Raw genomic sequence first — 21,841 nt, forward strand, 5'->3', positions numbered from 1 at the left:
TCACCTCCCACCCCGCTGGGAGCGGCGGTATTGGATTCAGCCTCTGAAACTCCTAGGAAGGAGTTAAAAGCAGCCAATGATCCCGACAGTTGCTTGGTACAATTACACACTCTTCTCTGATCGGGGTCCTCATCAAGTTGGTCGTGGTACGTGGGGATGAGCCTGCATTGCTCGGCGATTGCCTTGTGCCCCCAACACGCTGAGTGCGCAGGCTGCGGCTTCCTCAGCCTCTTCTTCCCAGCGTCAGTTCCGCTGCAGCGCCACCTGCCCGGCCTACCTCCTTCCCGCTCTGCTTAGGTCGCACTTCCTCAACATCTGCACTCTGCTGAGCTCTCCACAGCCAGGAGGGTGCTCGGCCGGTCCTCACAGGTACACTGCTAATGGATTCACTACTCGCAGGAGATGTGGGTAGACGGAGCGTGGAGCGTCATGAGGGATAGTCCGTTTGAGCCCTTCTCTGTCTCCACAAAGGGTAAGGGGAACGTGTGGGCAGTCAGAGAGGTGGACAGCCAACAGACATTTCAATGCCACATCTGTGCCAGAACTCTTGCGGGGCACAGGGATGCCGAGGAGAGAGACCCGTGACGCTTGCCCATAAAGACTCCCAGTAGCCTACTGGAGACAGAGAAGAGAACTGGTCTGTGAGCTCCTTGAGGGCACGACCGCAAGAGGTGAGAGCTAGGATGCAGGGGAGGAGGGACGGGGAGGAAGTGGGCGGGGCCAGCGGGCTTCCAGGGGAGGGGTGAAGTCAAGGCCCGGCCTTGGAGGATGGGTTGGAGGAGTGGCGGGCAAAGCGGGGCACACCAGGATTCCTTAGCTACAGGACTGGGACAGGTTCAGAAGGAATTTGCCAGGATGTGAAATCCTCAAATATTAGGTATCTTGATGCCATTCTCTTCCCTCAGTCCAGCTCCTCCTCATCACTCATTTATTCACTCACCGAATACAGTATATATTGAGCACCTACTATTTGCCAGGCCCTGGATACAGAGAAGAGAATGAGCATCCTCGTCCTTGAGAGGCTTTTGATCTAAGAGTCCCTGGGATGCCAAGGAGCTGGCTGCAGGGGTCTGAGTCACTTGGCTGACTGCTGGTGACCCACAACTGTCTCCTTCACTGAGTCTGGATCAGATCTACCTTAGAGAAGACCCTAGGGTGGCAGTCCTGGTGGTCTGGCTGGAGGCGAGGGGGCCCATGGAGGAGCTGTAGCCCAGACCAGGATAGTGTAGTGGAGTTAGAGAGATGGAGGGTTAGAAGTCCATAGGAGGTAGAATCAACTATGATGATGCCCATTTTTAAAGCTCTCCCTCAATCTACAACTGGTGGTAGGTAGTATCCTTCCCATTTTAGAGGAGGAAAATGAGGTACAGAGAGATTAAATAACTCACTCAAAGTCACACAGCTAAGTAGGTGATTAATGAGATCTGGAGTTGTTGAGGATAACTAGGTGTGTTGGCGGCGCGGGCTGAGAGAAGACAGCCAACATCCAGGCCCATCGCAGCCCGAGTCAAACTGGAGGTCCGGCCTCATGTCCTCCATCTCCCATCTCCCATCTCTCCTGGAGGGGAGTCTTCCCCATCCGAGCAGGAGTTTTCAGGAGTGAAGCACTTCATGTGGGGAAGCACCAGTGTAGGGCTCGCTGACAAACAGTGTGTGTCGATGAATTGCGACCCAATAAAAACATTCCTAGCATGGTATCAGCAGCATTTAATCTTGAAATGAGGCTTGTGCTCACTAGAATTTGGGGTAAGGCAGAACCACCCCCCCAGTGGACACACACACGTGCACGAACACGCATGTGCATCAATATACACATACACACACGCCTGTACAACATAACACACACACGCATACAAAACACGCACAGACATGTGCACCTCTACCTTCAGAGGCTTGATCTTGGGGACCCTTGCCTCCAGATTCAAGCCAGGGGACCCTCTGTCTTCTTGCTATGGGTACCTTTTAGTTATCGCCACTATGTGTACAGGTAAAGAATGTGACCTCCTTCCAGTGGCAGCACTGTGCTTCTTCTAATCACTGCCCACAGCAGAAAATCAGGCCCGCAACACTTTGGATTCTCCGTCTGGGAGAAAACCACAGCACTGCCGCCCCAGTCCATCCACATCCTCCAGCGAGATATCATTATACAGCAGAATAGCACGGGGTCTGCATCAGAGGGAAATCCAACCCTCGACGATGAAGGGACGTTTGAAAGAATGTCCAGGAACACCAACATCCGATTAGATGGTTTTTATAGGTAGTTATGCTCCTGCCCCCTTGCTGCCCTCCTTCATCCAGGCTGAGGAGACTGGATTCATTAACAGAACAGATGTGGCCTGTCTCTACCGTGAGGATAAAGATCACAAAATACCTGCAGAAACAAGGACATTCTGAACTGGGGCTGCAGCAATAACATCTGACTTGGGCCCAAAGAAAATTGCATTTTCCCCCCTTCCAGTTCAATTAACAAACATTTATTCAGGGCCTGTTATTTATTCAGCTTCACGTTTCAGTCCTGGACTTCTCTGTCAAGGCCTTCCTCGAATCCTGGGTCAGCCCCCAATAAAGCAGCCTTAGCCTGCCAGTGGTAGGGCTGCAGGAAGCCAGTCCTGTGCAAAGGACCCTGTGTCTAGAGGGCCCAGCACCCATGTGGCCACTGGGTTCAAATTCTAGCTCTGTGGCTTAGTAGCTGTGTAGCCCTGGATAAGTTATTTAACCTCTGCATAGAGTGTTGGTATCATAATCTGCCACCTGTGGGCAATGACAGCACCTCCCTCAGAGTTGTGATGACTGAGTGAGATAGTACAGAGAGGCTATGAGACTTTTATGACCTTGGAAGGGGTTGGCTATTATTCTTATTACTAACATTATGATAATTATCATCAAGTTAGCTTAGCCCTTTTGTCTGGGCTCCAGCTTGTTTTCTTGTCCTCTCAGACTTAAAGTTCTTCCATGGTCTTAAGCTCTTACTTGATCTTTGTCCTCCTGGGCAGACACTGATTCTGTTGTCCCCGAAACAAAAAACTGGAGCCAGGCCCTGCGTGTCCATCTCAGCCATGTCTGGATGTCTGGCCTCAGCTTGAGTGCTGCTTGTCCCTGGATGCCCAGTCTGGCCTGCTGCCTTCTGGCAGAGCCTCCTACTGGGTACCGGGCAGCTGGTCAGCCCTTCGGCCAGTTCTCCATCCCCACAATGACCCACACTGCCCAGTTTCGCTTCATTTCCACCCAAGCTCCTTGGAGAAAGCAGGATGGAGATGAGAAGGTCAGAGAAAGATCTGAAAAGAAGCTTCAGGTACATGTATCACCCTTGCTCTTCTGGGTCCTTTGCTGGCTTCGCCCTAAATCCTTGGCAAGGGATAGTAAAACACATGGTCTCGGTTTATAGGACTGCAGAGATCCAGGTATCCAGATCCAGAGATCCAAAGACTAGATCATATAATTACAGATTTAAGGTCTCCCCTCCCCATCCCCCCAGAATGTACACCCTAGGAGAGCAAGGACTCTGCCTGCCTTATCCACGATTTAGTGCTTAGAATCACGTCAGACCCATAGTAGGTGCTCAAGAAACCCACATAGGATCAGTGAGCACACACTGTTGTTCTCCGCCCCCCGCCATCCAGGCCTTGGCACTCATTTTTAAGGCAAGTGGCATTGCCCTCTGTGCCCGATTTGGTGGTGACCACACCATGGGTCATTGCCCCAGGACTAAGGGAGAACAGTGGAGCCGGGCAAGCTTCTAACCCTTCAGTGTCAGGTCTGCAGTCATTAACCGTGACTAAATGTTTACTGACAATCTGTTCCATGCCTGGCACTGGGCTAGGCACTGCTGTCTGGGATTATCTCCTTTAACTGTACAGCCTGAGGAGGTAGGTATTATTATCATCCCATGTCATAGACGAAGAAGGCAGGCACCAAGAGATAAGCAAAAGCCCAAGGTCACAGGCTTTAAGTGGCACAGCTGGACTTGAACCCGGGTGTCAGGGTCTGGACTCGGCTCCCAGTTCTGATGTTCTGGTGCGCCTCACATGCCAGCCCAGTCCCCAGTGTGGGAGGGTTTCAGCCTTTTCTCCTACCCTGCTTGCAGCCTCAGGGAAGGTTGAGCAAAGAGCCCTGTTGTCAGCAAGGCTGAGTGTACACCCAAGCTATCACTTACGAGCTGAAGGAAATTGCGTCTGGTTCCGCAGTTTCCTTCTCCATAAAATGGGGCAACAGAAGCACTTCAGTTGGGCTGCTGTGCAGATGAAATGAGCAGCACAGGGCCTTGTATAGAGAAGGTCCTAGTTCCTCCCTCCCTATTGTGAGCTATTACTTCCCTTTTGGCTACAGCACAAGGGGAATGCGGGCTTTCGGTCTTGAAAGGGCAAAGACTGTCCCGAACAATGGGACACACTGAGGTCTGAAGTCCCAGCTTCGGGGTGGTCATCACGCCCACCCTGGGGGCGGGGGCTGACCTCCCGAGGACTTTTCTTGTTTCATTTTATTTGTAGAACATGAAACAGAGTTCCATTCCCAGGGAAACCCCCTGACAGAAGCAGGAATCAAAACAGAACGCCCCCCCATCCCTGGAGAGGGTCACAGAACCGCAGCCCCAGGAGAGGATAACTGGTGTTCTTTGTTGACTGGGAAGCTTAAAACACTATCTTCTGTCTTGTTTCCATTTTCTCTTAATAAATAGATTAGGCTGGGAAAAAAGGTTCTGGAAGTGTTAAAAAAATTCCCACAGTGTAACCCAAACCATTTTTGAAGTGAATTATCAATAACAGCAGTTACTTTTGGAGATACAGGTTGACTTAATGGATGTGCTCCATAAGAAAAAATATTTTTCTACAGAAGGACAAACGGGTGGAGACTCAGCCACAGTATTGTTGGGCGGACAGAGGATTCTCCTGAAAGGGCCTGGCATTCGAAGCAGAATCTGCCCTTACTTGCTGTGTGATCTTGCTCAGGTCACTCAGCCTCTCTGAGCTTCGTTTTCCTCGTCTGTAAAACGGAGATTTTAGATCTGTGTTGGGAGCTGAGTTTGATGATGGACTAAGGTTTCAGCACAAGGTGAACCCTCTTGTCAAACTCTTTTGCACAGGGACCCACCTGATGTCATTTGTTAGTAAGACAGACAGGAGTCTAAGGCAGAGAGCAGTGATGAGAGAGTACATGGGTGGGGCAGGGGCCACCAGGGGTCATCCTAGTGTTGGTAGTTCCTTAATGGTGACCAGGGCCTGGCCCCTTCCCTCTGGGCCTCCAACTCTACCATGAGGACTTGGCCTTGATCTTGGGACCCTCCACTCCCGTCATGAGATTGTATAGAAAGCTGGCTAATTTCATGTGCCCATATCTCTGAACATGATTTAGAAGCACATAGCATTTAAATAACATGTGAGCCCCTCACGCTCTGTGAGGGGACAGTCCCCTGCTCTGCCGGGAAAATGCTGTCTGAAGGGAATTACCAAGCACTGACTCAGCACCTTCCGGGTGCAAAGGTCTGCCCGATGTTCTCACTGGAATCTTGACACTTGCCACAGGCAGCTGCCATTTGCCCCAAAGCTCCTCCAAGTGGCACTTCTGCTGAAAATTGAGACAAAAAGCTGGGTTTGACAGGAACAGAGTTCCCAAACAACTGGGAGCAAAAACCAAGTCAGAGAAGACGTTCGGCTCTAGGGACTGAGGGACAGAAGGGCCAGCAGGACCTGTGATGACCCACAGAGGCAGGCTGTGCCCAAACGCTGCCCACTCAGGTGATGTATCATGTCACAGCTCCCAGAGGTAGGTCAGGCAGGACCTGTCAGCACCCCCTCATCCCAAATCCCTCATCTCCATCCACCCTCCATGGTTACTGAAGATGCTGGGAATAGGAACATTCTGCATTTCTATGTCGTCCTTTGTCCCTTGTCCTTCCCACAAGTAATGGAATTGGAATAAATAACAAGAAAATCACTTACCTGAATATGTCATAATAATTGCATGAAATAACACTTCTAGTATTTATAATTAAGTCGTGATTATGTTAAATGAAACCCGAACACAGATACCAAGGCCGGCACGGCCCCTCTCTTCATCTGATCCTCGCCCCAGCATGGTGGTCCTGGCGGTGCACTCATCATGCTGGTACCACGAGGAAACGGAGACTCAGCTAAGGCTGCCACAGAGTGGGGACTTGGCACTGTGTTCTACCATCTTACTCATTGTTAGGGCCAAGATGCTCTGCCCCCTCCAGGCAGAGGTGCCTGTGAGCTGCAGAGGAGGGGTGGAGGAGGGATATAGCTGTGACCTCCCACCCTCCTGATCTAGCAAGTAATCCAGGAGGTCTGAGGACTAAGGGGTGTAAAAAGCCCATTTCGCAGATGAGGATACTGACGCTTCGCAAAGTTAAATTGACTTTCTTAATGCCACACGACAATAGAAAACCCAAGGCCCTCTGCTTTCTCTGTTGGCTGAGCTGGAGGAAGTTCACTCTCATTGCTTGCCTTGGGGCAGCGGGAAGGGACTAAATGAAGCAGCCTCACTTGCAGGCAAGCACACGGTCATTCACATATCACGCATTCCTTCATCCACTCACAGTGCCTCCCCTCCATTAGGTGCCGAGGCAGCTCTACAATCCTCTGCAGGTCAAAGGCTGAGAAAATGCTCCTTCGAGCTGTCTCACTGCACTGGGCACAGAATGTCGTGGGCATCTGAGATCGGCCTGCCTGCCAAGATCCTGGGTGAGTGCTTGTTCCCTGGACTCAGACAAACAGCAAAGGGAAACCCTTTGATCCAGATCCCAGCTGTGTTCTCTGCTTTGCTGCTGCCCTGAGAGAGGTAGTAAAACGTGCACATCAATTGAAGAGAGAACATTTAATGCTCTTCCTGGAGCTGAACAAAGAGGGGGCAGTGCTGGGTCTAGGACAAGACATACCAACAACGATGGAGCTGGAATACTGCGTGGCTGCAGCCATGTGGTGTTCTATAGGTCAGGACAAAGGGTCTGTGACTGTCTTCCTTAAAATAACAATTCTTCAATGAAACCTGAATGGTTTCGTTATGGCTCAGGCTCTGATACTGCCAGCTGGGCCACCATGGCAGGTCACTTAGCCTCTGAGGTCAGACACCGCATCCATAAAACGCAGACATAATTTCTCTCCCTGACTCCCAGGCCATCTCCGGATTCAATGAGATCATGGATGTAAAAATGGCACAGTGGGGAGTTCAGTAAACGACAACACAGGACAGGCCTCTTGGTCTAGAAAACCAAAGATGGTCCTGGCCCTCAGTCCTTCTCAGGGGGCAGTGTCAGGGTAGAAAGGGGGCAGAACTGGAACTGGGGAGTAAAGGCTGGCTCTCTCCACTTACTACTTACCGCCCTTGGCTCATCTTATTCTTTCTGATCCTCAATTTCTTCACCTGGAGAATGGAGATACTAAGGAATACGTGGCAGGACTATTAAGAACACCAGAAGAGAAAAACGGGAAGCTTTCTCTAAAGTCTAGACACTGTGCAAAGGATTGCTGGTCTCCAGCCTCCACACTTGTCTCTATCTCCTCATCTGCAGAATGGGCCTATCCCGAATATCGACACCCCAGGGCTGTTTGGAGGTGGATGAAAATCAATGAGACGACAGCTATGGAAATAGCTAGCACGTGTCTGGCATGCAGCGGGTGCTCAATTAATGTAGAGTTTGGGTCTGCAGGCAGCCAGGGGAAGGGCTGGGACGAAACATGTTGAATACTAGGGGGCCGTCTGCAGTGTCAAAGAACACTGGAGCGCCCCCTCAGCACCTGCCACCAATTACAGTTCGCTTTGTTATCTGGCCTCAGCTTTTATTTGGAAAGATGCTTTCATGTCAGCAGAATGCGAAAGCACGCCAGGTTTGTGTCCAGGAAGCACGGTGGCACAGAGGCCATGAGTGACAGGGGACAGATAGCCAGCCCCCCAGGTACCTCAAACACCCTCCTGGAAAGACCCGATGGCAGGGTCTGGAGTTCCACTCACAGGTGGGAACCCCTTCCTCTGTTCTCCCCACAGCATGGGGTACAGCGGGGGTGGGGGGCTCACAGTACTGGCTCTTCCCGTGACGCCACTATAGAACTCCTGGTTTAGTGTGGATAGGATTATCAGCAGGCACTTTAGGAATCAGTTATTTCAAATAATTAGTTGTCTTTATAAACAAAGCTCTATTAAGAACATTACTCATTCTTTGAAAAATGGAAAGAGAAGAAATCCACCCACCAGTCCATCAGCCCAGCAGAACCGTCCATGTTTCTTGAGAACTCTTCGAGACTACGGCCTTGTGCACTGGTGCCCCTAGAGTTCTCATCCAAGCGCGTGCCTTGCCATGTCCTGCCGTCCACACCCCGTCATCTGATGACTCACATTTCCCACATTGCTTCTTCATCTTCATTTCTTCAAAAGTGCCATTTCTCACAGCTGCCCCACGAGGCAGGCTGGAGCCACGGGGTTCTCATGCATGTCCCCAACCGCTGGACACAGGCCCTGCTGGCACTTGCTGTTATGCTCAGTGCTGAAGTCAGGGAATAAGTCCTGGCCTTGTTCAGACTCATCCCTTTAGGGAGTGTCAGAAGTCATCAAAGCCACATACCACCCTCTGCAGTGTGTGACTCTATCAGCTTCCCTCCTGACCAGGGCTCTAGATCATCATTTCAAAACAGCCTGTCAGATAAACCACAGACTGGGAGAAAATATTTGCTAAAAAACATCTGAAAAAGGACTGATATCCAAAATGTATCCAAAATATATCCAAAATATATGAAGAACTCTTAAAACTCAACAATAAGAAAACATACAATCCAATGAAAAGATGGGCCAAAGACCAGAAGAGGCACCTCATCAAGAAGATATGCAGATGGGAAATATGCACGTGAAAAGATTTTCTATATCATACGTCATCAGGGAAGTACAGATTAAAACGACAACAAAATAGCATTATGCACACCTACTAGGATGGCCAAATCCAGAATGCTGACAATGCCAACGGTGACTAGGATGTGGAGCAACCGGAACTCTTATTCGTTGCTGGTGAAAATGCAAAATGGTGCAGTCATTTGGAAGACAGCATGGCATTTTCTTACAAAACTAAACATACCATTCAGCAATTACACTCCTTGGTATTTACACAGCAGAACTGAAAACTTACATCCACACAAAAACCTGCACATGGACTTTTATAGCAGCTTTATTCCTCATGGTCAAAACCTGGAGGTAACCCAGATGCCCCGCAGTGGGTGACTGGATGAGTAAACTGTGGTCCATCCAGACAATGGAATATCCTTCAGGGCTAAAAAGAAACGAGCTATCAAGCGACGAAAAGACACAGAGGAAACTTGAATGCACGAGTGAAAGAAGCCAATCTGAAAAAGCTATATACTGTGCAATTCCAACTATATGACATTCTGGAAAAGGTTAAACTATGGAGACTGTACAGAGATCAGTGGTTGCCAGGGGCCTGGGAAGAGGGAGGGATGAATAGGGTCTTTAGGGCAGTGAAAGGGTTCTGTATGATGCTATAATGGTGGCTATATGTCATACATGTGTCCAAACACAGAACACACACCATCAAGAGTGAGCCTAAAGGTAAACTATGGACTCTGGAAGACAATGGTGTGCCAGTGTAGGTTGACCTATTGTAACAAGTATACCACTCTGGTGGGGGATGTTGATTTTGTTACGAACCTAAAACTGCTCTATAAAAGAGTGACTTAATGTACTCCCACAAGATATGCCATACTGGGCTTCAGAGGGGTGGACAGCTGAGGGCAGTCCCACAGCCCCAGCCACCTCGGCACCTTAGGAATTTAGGCCTCCGGACAAGCCCTGCTTCCTTCCACAGCTCCTTAGCCAAGTCCACTGGTGTCCACCTGGGCTGTTTCAGTCCAGCAACAGGCCACCTCTGCATGGGGTGGGAAGTGAACCATGGCCCCAGAGGAAGGCCGCTCATCTGTGTTAGCTGATGATGACCTGGATTCTGCTGGCTCCCACATCCTGGGGCAGGGGGTGGGGGCAGCACCAGGAACCCTGGAGAAGCTTGACTTTCAGTCCCGACTCTGTCACCTACTTACCAGCTATGTGATTCCAGTCAGGAGACCCACTCCTCTGACCACCTGTCCTGCATTGGAACTCCATAAAGGAAACTCCTTAACCCTGTGCTCACACTGTCCCATGGTGGGCGGGTTCACCTGTGTCGCCTCTGTAGGAGTTGGTGACGGACGGGTCAAAATGACCTCAGTTTTGCTCCCATGATGGAAAGTGGGGCCAGACCCCGCAGACGACAGTAAACTCACATTTAAACAGTCCCTCTTGCCTGCGAGCTGGGAGGTGAATGTCCCAAAGCTCTTACTCTACACATCGCATCAGCTAGCACACAGCAGAATCTTTCCTTGGCTCTTCTGGCATGCCCCTTGCGCCCTGTTTCCTCTGGAGCTGGTCCTAGAACCGGGGCGAGGTCAAGAGTGGCACCCCCTGTGGTGGAAGTGAGGTTGCCGAGTGGACAAGGGGCCACCCAGCAGAGGACCAGCACTAAGAGAGGCTCCCACCTCTCTTTCCATTATATTATTTGCATCCTCCAGCTGCCCTATTCAGTCACTTCATCGAGCCCATTTTTTAAGTAAAGAAACAGGGCTGGGATGGCGTAGTGACTTGGCATCAGATAGCTGATTAAAGAGAAAAATGAACTCAGACCTTGTGACTGCGATCCCAAGCCCTTTCCTCTTGACCCTAGCATGGAGGAGAGAGAGGCACTATCCCCCATCAGAACTAGCCATTAGGGCGTCCATGGCTGAGGGTCCTGTGGCCTGCGAGTCCTGCACAAATGAATTCGGTGAGTGGGTGAAGGGTCATTGCAAAACCTGTCAAGAAGGCATGACTAGCTCCTCAAATGAGCAAGGCTGACCTGGCATTAGGCAGCAGAGAGGGGTGGGGACTGTGGCTGGGAGGAGGGCTTGAGCCCTGCTAGAAGCGGCCGCTGGGCCTGCTCTAGCCAGTCACTGCCATGTGCAGACACATGTTCAGTGTTGCCAGCTCCCTATTTTTAAACCAAAGCCAGTGGGTGACAAATTTTGCCCAATTAAAAAAAAGACGAATTATGAGTGGGCCAAAGAATGTGTCTGCCTGTCAGGCAAAGGGTGAGACAGAAGGTAATCATGATGCCAATGGCTGTCATTCCTGAATATCAAACATGGTATGCCCACAGTCAGGAAGATCTGTTTTCTCATTTTATCGTCAGAACAAGCATGCCCAGTGGGTATTATTATCTCCATTTTATAGATACGAAAACTAAAGTTGAGAGAGGTTAAATAACTGGCCTGAAGTCGAACAGACATAAAATAGCAGACCTAAGATTTAAATTCAGGTCAGACAAGCAAATTTTTCTGCTTCTGCTTCTTTTCCTTCTTTTTATCAGATATGGAAACAACCTAAGTGTCATCTGCAGATAAGTGGATAAAGAAATTGTTCTCTCTCTCTCTCTTTCTGTCCCTCTTTCTCTCTCTTCCCTCCCCCCATCTCTATCTACCTTTACCTCATCTCTATCTTTATATATAAAATGGAATGTTATTCAGCCATAAAAAAGAAGGAAATCATGTTGTTTGTGACAACATGGATGGACCTTGACGGCGTCATGCTAAGTGAAGTAAGCCAAAGACAAATGCCATATGATCTCGCTTATATGTGGAATCTAAAAAACGCCTCCAAAACTGAGCTCATAGATACAAAGAAGAGATTGGTGCTTGCCGGAATGGGGCTAGGGGCTTGGGAGAAATGAGGTAAAAATATCCAGTTATAAACAAAATAAATTCTGGGGTGTAATGTACAGAATGGCAGCTATGGTTAATAATACTCTATTTTGTTTCTTAAAGAGACTAGATCTTGAAAGTTCTCATTGCAAAGAAAACATTTTTGTAACTATATGTGGTGATGGATATTAACCAGACTTGGTGTGGTGATCATTTTGCAATATATACAAATATCAAATCATTACGTTGTATACCTGAAACTAATATGTTATATGTCAATCACACCTCAGTTAAAAAAACAAACAAGTATCCTGAGCGTTAAACATGTGCCAAGGCCATGCAGGAAGGCCCTTCTCTCCCCTGCCCATTTATCAGCCTTGGCTCTGACCACAAGTTTTGGGAAGAAATTGTCTGCCGTCTCCTACCCCTTCACCAGATCTTTTGTGCATTGGTGGAAATGAGGCCAGTGGTCAGGACAGGATTTGACCACCATAGCCTGTGTGTCCTCATTGGATGGGCACAAGTGTCCTCACTCTCTCCGGCCCTCGAGGAGGTGTGGGCAGGCCAGGCCCCACCAACGACTGCTTGGGTGGGTGTCTGTGAGTCACCCATTGGGTCCTTTCCACAAGCCCAGCCTTTCCAGCAACAAAGCATCGGCATCTTGACCCATCGCAAGCCTGTTTCTATTCTCAAGTCTCCGAAAGCAGAGGAGTAAAGGAACCAGAAGTCCTGGTATGGTGTCGCCTGAGGCAACAATGCCTTCTGCAGCCAGCTCCTCGAGTGTTTCCTGGAGGGAAGCCTCTGGCTTCTTACACTGAATTCTGTCGAGGCACGATTATGGCCACCCCTGTCCAGACCTGGGCCAGCTTTTTTGTTTTTGAAACTGAAGGGAGAGAAGGTAAGAAGAAGCCATCCCAGACCACAAAACATTCAAGATACTTTTCTTGTTTAAAGATTCAACCGGCCGGACACTGTGGGGCCAGGACACGATGAGGCCCTTGAGCCTACACATTTTTCATTGTTTTTCCAAAACTTCAAGCGATTAAACCTAATTACATGGAGTCATAATATTTTAAAAGTTCAACACAAACTTTAGTAGTTTCTGGACAGAAACCATGAATACAGAGATTCTCAGGTGTGCACAGAGGCCTCAGCACCTCTGTCCTGGGAGGCTGGCTGGTCCTGCACATGCCATGCTCAGTGTGGGGTCTGTGGCCTGCACTACCTGGCAATGAAAGGAACCAGGGCCAGCCCCCCGGGAACTCTGCTTCGTTTGATTCCTCAGAACTCCTTGAGAAGTGGACTGAAAGAACGCCGTGGCCTGGAGGGCCTCTGCTCAGTGCCCCAGGCCTTTTCAGTCCCCAAACCAGGACAGCCGCCATTACTTCAGAGCCAGATGGTGAGTTGGGACTGGGCAGGGAACAGGATGTCTTCTTCTCCTCCAGGGCACTCACTTTCCTGTCCTGTGGCTATTTATTTCAGTGCTTTGTTCTGTTCCTGAACCAGGCCCGGCATCTGATTTGAATCCCTCAGCTGCTGGGATAGGGATGGCAGAAACAGAGGCTGGGCGCACGTTAGCCCTGGGCCTCAGACGCTCCATGGGGGAGAGGCGCCCTTGCATCTTTGCTGCTGCCAAGCCAACTCCCTTTCCACGCCCGGGAGTCCTAAAGGCCAGCACACAGATGGGGCAGCCCCTTGGTGAGATCCCACTGCACGTGGCACACAACAGCCTGGCACCTTCTCACCACACTTGGAAGAGGCCCCCAAGTTCTGGGCGTGAGGAACAGGCCTTTGCTAGGCGCCAGCAATTTCAGCGGCTGTTACCCTCACCCAGCCTGGGGAGGTCAGTGTCGTCCCCATTTTACAGATGGGAGTGCATAAGCCCCAGGAAGTGCAATGACACCCCTCAGACAACAACAGGCAGAGCTGGGGCTGACCAAACCTGCCTGTCTCGAGTCTGATGTCCTACCACCACACCACAGCTTCCTCCTTTGACACCCCCAAAATGAAGTGCTTTTCTTCTCCTTTCTTCTGGAGAAGGTTGCTTTGCTCCCTTGATCTGAGCCTCATGGTAACCCAGACACACAGGGCATCCATGCTGGGGGTGCCCTAGTTCTAGTGTAGTACTCCCTGTCTTCTTGGTGGGGTCCCATGGTCTTCACTAGACAGTATGATGCCCCCCACCCCACCCCACCCCCACCAACACTGTCTCCCCCAGCTCATTTCTACACAGATGCCACAGGGACCTTCTGAGCATGAGGCCCTGACAATGTTACTTCTTCCCTGCTGCGCCCTCCACGGCTTCCCGTGGGTGCCATCCAAGTGTCTCAGCCTCCCCTGAGAGGTTCTCGCAGGGCAAGGTGGCTCTATTGCCTCCATCCAGCCTGTGGCCTGGCTCTAAGTCCACTGCCCTTTTTGTCCCCTCAGGCACAGCTAGAACTCAGCTTCAGTCTGTCCCCGCCGACTGTGCTGTTCCCTCTGCGTGGCTGACCTTCCATGCTCCTGTCCCGGCAGGCTCTGGAGTCAGCTTTCATACCTTCTCCCCAGCAGATCCCATAGGTGTTGTTTAGTCAGGGGGGTCAGCCAAGTACTCCTCCCATCAGGTCTGCCCGAAAAGACAAGCATGCAATGGTTTGCCATCATGCTGAATTTTAAGAGCATTTAATACACTTGGGTGGAACTGTCACTTTGAGACCTTAAGCCTGAACATAGAGCACTTAATCCAGAAAATGCATTATCTCGACTGTACATTCATTTTTGTCTCCTGAGAGCTGGTGTTCCTCCCACTGGGAATAAGTGATCACACTCTGTGAAGAATTTTTTCTATGCAAGCAATTAACAAGGATGCACAGGTGACCCCATTGAAACCCCAAGTTCCAGGGTCTCAGCCCATTGGAATTCTGCCACCTGTTGCTAAGAATTCCAGAAATAGGTTCTGATTTCTTATGGATGTAAATAACACGATTGTATAATTCCATCCCTGGGGTTCGCAGTCCCCTGAAAAGGACAAAATGAGACCCAAAGACAAGGGAAAGAAGAGTAGTTTTGTTTCCCGAAAAGGCGAGCTTTACCTGTTCCTATGGCTGTCAACCCTTGGCTTGTCCACCTCCATGGAAAAGTCTATGTGTGTGCACCTGTGGTGAACACACATGCATGTGAGTGTGCAAGGCATACTGGGGTTCAGTCTTGATCTCCAGGCAGGATATTAAGAAAGGAAACCAACAACGTTAGATGATTTCTTTATATGGCAATTTGGGAAATGGAGTATTCTGGTGAAATGAGAATGAGATCACCGGTCTGCTCCATTCAATACAGTTCTCATTCCTGAGTGTCTTCTCTGTCCCAGGCCCCAAGATCCAGGCCTGTGACTTCATTTATGTGGAACCATGGGGTGGCCAGGAATGGCGGGTACAGAGGTGAGCGAGCAGGTCCCTGCCTGGGGAGTCAGGCAGCAATGGGTCCCACTGTGATGTCATGGGTATGTTGACACAGACAGGGAGACATGGGCAGCGTGCCACAGGAGCACGGAACAGAGAGACATCGGAGGAAGTGACAGCAGGGATGGGCCTTGAGCAGAGTTCTCCAGGCAGAAGAGGGAGGCGGGAATCCCAGGCAGTGGGTCCGGCATGAGCGAAGACACAGAAGATGAATGGTTGGTTTATGGAAAGACAAGTGGGTGAGCCCGGGGTGCTGAATGACAGTGGGGGTGGGGGTCACGGGAAAGGAGCCCAGAGGCCAGTGGTCCCTCACTGTAGGGTGGGAGCTGGACTCGGGCCCGCAGGGCTCAGGAACCACACTGGTATGTCCCGGCCAGAGACGGTTTTGGAAAGCTAGTTCTGGGGACAGCAATCTACTCACACAGAGGAAGTTCTGGAATGCAGAAGCCATGATGAAGTTCTGAAGGACACTATGATTGGCTGAATGTTGGCCCCCAGAGATCTGTGTTCTAATGCCAGAATCTGTGAATGGTACACTGCATGGCAAAAGGGACTTTGCAGGGGTGATTAAATCAAAGGTCTTGAGATGGGAGATTATCCTAGATTATCCGGGTAGGCCTCAAATATAATCACCAGTGTCCCTGTAAGAGGGAGGCAGATGGAGATTGGATGCAGAAGGAGAGAAGTTGATGTGACCAGGGAGCAGAGATTGAAGTGATGTGGCCGCAAGCCAAGGAATGGTGGCAGCCACCAGACATTGAAAGAGGCAAGGAATGGGTTCTCTCGTGTAGCCTCGAGAAGGAACTATCCCTCTGACACCCTGATTTTAATCCCATAAGACTCATTTCGGGTTTCTGGCCTCCAGAACTTTAAGAGAATAAATGTGTGTTGTTTAAAGCCAACAAGTTTGTGATAATTCGTTATGACAACCACAGGAAACACAGACACCCTTTTGAATTGCCAGCCACAAAACATCTCACTTTGAGAAGGATTATATCAAAGTTGTCTGTGATTACTTCAACTAAGTAGACTAAGTGTGGGAGAAAAATCTTTTATCAAAAACTTCTCTAGGTAGAGAACAGTAATCAATCAGAAATCCATGAGAAATGAGAAATGATTTACAAATTTTGATTTGAAATGTAAGAAGTTAAAAGTCCTGCCTCAAAAAAAAGGGCCTTTTAAGGTCCAACATGCTTTTAAGGTCTTGAAGTAAAGAACCAGCATTTCCTTGTATACTTTAAGACACTGGCTACAACTAATCACTGTTGAGTCTTTGAAAGCACTGTCTAGGACACTTCGCTTTATTTCGAAGGCTTCAGAACAAAGTCCTTACATTTCTGCATGTAGACAGGGTTTAACTGAGAAAAGAGAAACCACTAGAAGCATTTACAACAGAGGGAGTTGAACAAGGGAGCTACTTGCACAGGTGCTGGAGGAGTTGAAAAGCCAAAGAGAGGACATTTAAAACAACCCAAAGTTTGGAAACAGCAGGAAGCTACTACCACCCCTAGGCTAGGGTGTCCTTCTGACACCAAAAACGAGGTGTCATTTCCAAACCTGCTTCTCCAACTCTCCGACACCAACTGTGCATCCTACAACTCAATTCAATTCAGACACTAATTGCCCAGAGTCAGCACAGACCCCACCGGTTTAAAGGCCCAATCCCACAGGACTGTCTCCACTTCAGACACCAGTCACAAGTATGGTTATAAATCGATGGCTATAAATCGGGGGTTCCCATGACCCCTTCTCAGGTTTGATAATTTGCTAGAATGGCTCATAGAAGTCAGGAAAATGCTTTACTTATGTTTACTGGGTTATTATAAAGGATACGGAAGGACAGCCAGATGGAGAGGCACACATCACAAGGTCCGGAGCTTCTGTCCCCGTGTAGTTGGGGTGCCCACCCTCCCAACACATGGAGACGTCCACCAACCCAGAAGCTCTCTAAACCCCACTGTTTAGGATTTTATGGAGGCTCCACGACATGAGCACGAGCGATTAAATCGCCGGCCACTGGTGACTGCACTATATCTGCAGCCTCTCTTCTACCCCAGAGGTGGGGCGGGGGAGCTGGAAGTTCCAACCCTGTAGACGTGGCTTGGTCTTTCTAACAACCAGTCCCCATGCTGAAGCCATCTAGGGGCCCCCAGATACCAGTCATCTCAGCACACAGAAGACACTCACCACTCTGGAAATTCCAGGGCTTTTAGGATGTGCCAGGAGCCAGAGACAAAGACTAAATATTTATTTTTTATTACACTACACTCTCCCTCCTTTAACTCTCTATTATGGGCTGAACTGTGTTCCCCCAAATTCATATGTTGAAGTTCCATCCCCTGGGACTCCAGCATGTGACTGTATTTGTGGGAGGACCTTTTAAGAGGTGATTAAGTTGAAATGAGGTCGTTAGGGTGGGCCTCATCCAGTGACTGCTGTCCTAATAAGAAGCAGGGATCAGGACACAGACTCGCACCTATGGGAGGGAAGGGAAGACGTGCGAAATCGCAGGGAACTGCCAGCCAAGAAGAGAAGCCTAGAAGAAATTATATCTGCCAACAACTCCATCTTGGATGTTTAGCCTCTAGAACTGAGAGGAAATAAATATCTGTTGTTTCAGCCACAGGTCTGTGGCAGCCCAAACCGCCTAAGACACCCTCCTAATACCCCTGAGCAGGTACTATTATTGTCTCTTCTTTACAGATGGGAAAACCCAGGCTTACAGAGGTTAAACAGTGTGCCCAAGGTCATGCCTTCATGCTCAAGGTCACACCGTGGGGAAACGTGGGCCATGCTCTTTCTCACGGGGCTTGGCAGCCTCGTGGGGCATCTCTTGATCACTGGTCCTGAGTCTCCCCTTTCCAGGACAGGCTACATGTAGCCCCACCAGGACAGCCCCCACAAACAGTGGCATTGGGTGAAATGTCTAGGCCTGGACTCAGACGTTGGATTCTGCCATGTGGCGGCTGTGTGACTACCTGGGACTCTCCCATCTCTGCAGCTTGTTTCTCATCTATAAAATGGTGAGGCTGAATGAGGGCAGCAGAGGCCACTGAGCCCGGAGATAGGGCTTGGCCACTACCGCTCAGGCTGAGCCTCAGACCTGAGCAAGTATCCCCTCTGGGGGCAATTCTCTGGGATGCCAGCCTGGAGACCTCACCTCTCATGGGCAGTTCGGGGCAGGGGACTCTGGTTAGGGCACCGCTGAGAAAGGGAACTATCCAACGCTAACTGTGCCCCTTGGAGGCCAGGTGCTTCGCCCACATGTCCATTTGACAGCTGAGGAAACTGAGGCCTAGGGTGATGGGGAGAAGAGGGTAAAATTTTCTCAGGGCCAGAGAATTGGAACTTAGGAGGTAGGATTCCGTTCCAGACTGCAGCATGCCCTCCTGGCCAGTCACCTCTAACCCACCGCCCACAGCCGAGTGGCTCACATAGGGCATCCCAGCACTGTTGCCAGCCACAAGCTGCTGGTAAACCCCATATTTCCTAGGAGTCTCTGCCATCCACGGAAGGAGTAGGCACCAGTCCAGAGCAGCTCGCTTGACTCCAAACAAGCACCGGATACAGACGCTGCTTGCCCAGCGGGGTAAGCAATAATCTTTTCGTCTATTCCTGGCTCCTGGAGATTTGCCTCTCTCTGGGGAAATTACTTTGGGGTCATAGCAAAATTTCTGTGACAGCTAATAAAGTAACCTTTCTGTTTCTGGAACCAGATCCTGGAGCCCTGGAGCCTTGGGGAATGTGTGGACTGTATTTTTTTCTCCTCCCTTTTAATCATCAGATGAAGTGGGAAGGGGTGAGCTGGTGAGGGTAAGAACTCTCAACTGAATTACCTCCTCGGCCAAAGTTCACTCTGACTTTGTCATGAGCAGATATGGAGCCCAGGGAACAGGGTGTCTCCACTGAGGTCTGCAGTGACCTTCAATTGTAGGTCGGGGGTTCGGGAGTTTCAACCCTCAACTCGGCAAATCTGAGCCAGGCACCAAGCCCAGAGCTGGACACACAGAAAGGCAGGGAGGCCCCCAAATTCAGAACATGGACTGATGGTGGCTGACACGTGGGATTCTAGTCCTGGCTCTGCCAGGTGACCAGGAGGCAGGTATCTCAAGTCCTCATACTCAGTTTCCTCATCTGTCAGATTGGGCTCTAACGAGACCATCTCCTCAGCTTCCTTGGCAGCCCCAGAATTTCTGCTTAGGAAAATCCTAGGGGAGGGAGGCGATCTGCTTGCAGGGTGATGAGGTGGGTGCTGCTTTTAAAGCAGCAGCCGCATAGCGCATAGGGCACTTTTTCACTTAGATTATATGTTTGGGGGTGGCCTTGGGGAAGGCTGCCTCCAGCTCCCCACAACTTCCTGGTCCTGCACGGAGAAATGAATCAGACTAGTAAGAGAATTGCCTAGTATGATGTTTGCCACCTAGTTAGTGTGATATAGGTCGACTGCTATTCTTTTGTTGTTAGTTTTGTTAATAATAGAATATGACACTTGCTCTGGGTGAGTTCACAGAACACGGGGGAGGCAGCCATGCAGCAGGCTGTTTGGAACAGCATTGCAAGGTGCCAAGCCTTACGAGAGGACACAGGGCCTGTTCGATGCTGCCTGGTACCCAGGGCCGACTTCACAGAGCTGGTGACATTTTAACTGAGCCTCACAGGATGCATCTGGGCTCAGGGCAGAGCAGAGCCTTCAGACAGAGGTCAACATGACTGAAGAGAGAGTGTATGAGGAGTGCCGGTAGAGTCTTGGGCAGCAGCAGAAGTAGGGGTGAGGCAGCCAACAGCCCTAACACCACCCTGGGAGGGGAGGGTTCTGACTCTCAAACTCAGAAGCCTGGTGTTTAGCTGTGTTGACAGTGTGAAGAGACAGAGGTGGAGGCAGGGAGGCCAGTTAGGAGGCTGCTGGGGGCATCTAGGGCTGAGGTTATGGCAGGGTGATTGAGAGGACAGAGGGAATGGGGGATGAGGGAGTTAGGAAGAGTCCAGGCTGAGGTGATGAGGCGGGAAGGCACGGGGAGCAGAGGTAGAGACAAGGGTGAGTGGGGATGCTGTGTATTCAGAGAGAATACACAGAACACCATCTATGGTGAAAAAATCTCGGAAACACCTGTTTTCTTTTCCCAAAAGGCATCAAAACAAAGATTCACCGGGAGGCTCAGAACAGAGATGCTGAATGGTGGAGGAGCTGCTTCTTCTTCTACAGTGTCATTATGCAGCCTCTGGTGACCCAGCTAAGCTGTCCTTATTGAGCAAAGAAGTGGGAACCCAAAGATGAACTGTGCTCCTCCTACCTGTCTAGGGCATAGAACCAACAGCTAACATTATCGGGCATTTGCGTGTGAAGGAACTGTGCCAAGCTCCTGGTGGGTTCGACTCATATAATCCTTGAGGGGTGACACCCTCATTTTGCAAAGGAAGAAATTGAGGGTCAGAGAGGTTACGCTTGTTACTCAAAGTTGCACAGCAAAAGGTGGTAGAGCCAGCGTCAGCCTGCCCTGCACGGCTGACAGAGTACTTTCAGAGCCTCATCTTCTTGTCTCCCAGCTGTCTTCCTCCCCAAGGCCACAATGCACTCAGGTGGTGAACGAGCACTTGAACACGAACTGTCTCCCAGTGCAATGTTGTTCCCTGTCCTCCACCTCAGTGGAGTATAATCCTGCTCTTTCACCTCATTTTTGGTGAGAGTCGGGGGTGGTGACTGGTCATAATCACCTCTGGCTTTTTCTGCTCCAGCTGGGATGAACAGGACCGGCAGGTGAAAAGGTGAGGAACTGAGCATGGAGCCCAGGAGCAGATGGCACCAGGAGCTGGCCTGCTTCTATGGCACCCTGGACCCAGCGCGAGCCTCACACTCAACTATTCATAGTGGATGAATAGATGTGTGGTGGGGAGGGGGCTGGGGACAGGATTTCTGGCCCTGCCTTGATGTCCTAGAAGGGACTGTAGCCATCACCTGCCCAGCATGACCTGTGACCTGTCTTCTGCTGCCCTGCCCAGGGATGAATCCAGCTTCTGAACCTATGGCCGTGGTCCTGCTCTGAGGTCTGAGGGACCAGGCCCCAAGAATGCCTGCTGTCCCACCTGAGTCCTCTCAACCATGTCCCTGTGCTCCCCCATCACTCATCTGGCCCCTCTGAGGCCAACTGTACATCTCTATCCAGCTTCAGTACCAGCTCCCATTTTCACCAGCCAAGAGGAAGAAGTCAAGTAGGTGACCCAGTCCTGGGGGGCACTGGGATACTGGACCCCGGGCCATGACCAGCCAGAGGCCCCAGGGGTGAGATGGTGGGGTAGGCCTTGGCCAAGCTCATGCCCAGGGGGCTTGGTCTCAGTGCCCACTATGGGCTCAGAAGTCCCTGATGGGCACCGCAAATAAACCTGAAGTTGATCCAAGACTGCTGGTCAGGCCTCAAAAACCTCAGCTAACGTTTTGTAATTCCTTGAAGGACCAGGGGCCAGAGACAGGCTGAGGCGAGGCTCCTCCGTGGCACTTGTCTCCACCCTGAGACCCTCTGCTCTGGTCCACACCAAAGAATTAAGGCATTAAGTGTGACGAATGCAAACAGTACCCAGAGAACTTAACTCACCAGGGCACCTGGTAAAACAGTGTCACTTTAAAAATCAAGCCGACTCTGACCTCCTCCTCACATTAGTGCTGTAAGAGTTAAAAGGTACTTGGGTTTT

At 50.3% G+C, this 21,841-nt stretch overlaps 1 protein-coding gene across 1 annotated transcript in view; it reads right to left on the reverse strand.

Moving 5' to 3' along the window:
* Positions 1 to 21,841, reverse strand: part of COL23A1 (collagen type XXIII alpha 1 chain) — a 284,627-nt gene that overhangs the window by 150,867 nt on the left and 111,919 nt on the right.

Source organism: Pteropus alecto, unplaced genomic scaffold, assembly GCF_000325575.1.
Source record: "Pteropus alecto unplaced genomic scaffold, ASM32557v1 scaffold78, whole genome shotgun sequence".
NCBI classification, from domain to species: Eukaryota; Metazoa; Chordata; class Mammalia; order Chiroptera; family Pteropodidae; genus Pteropus; species Pteropus alecto.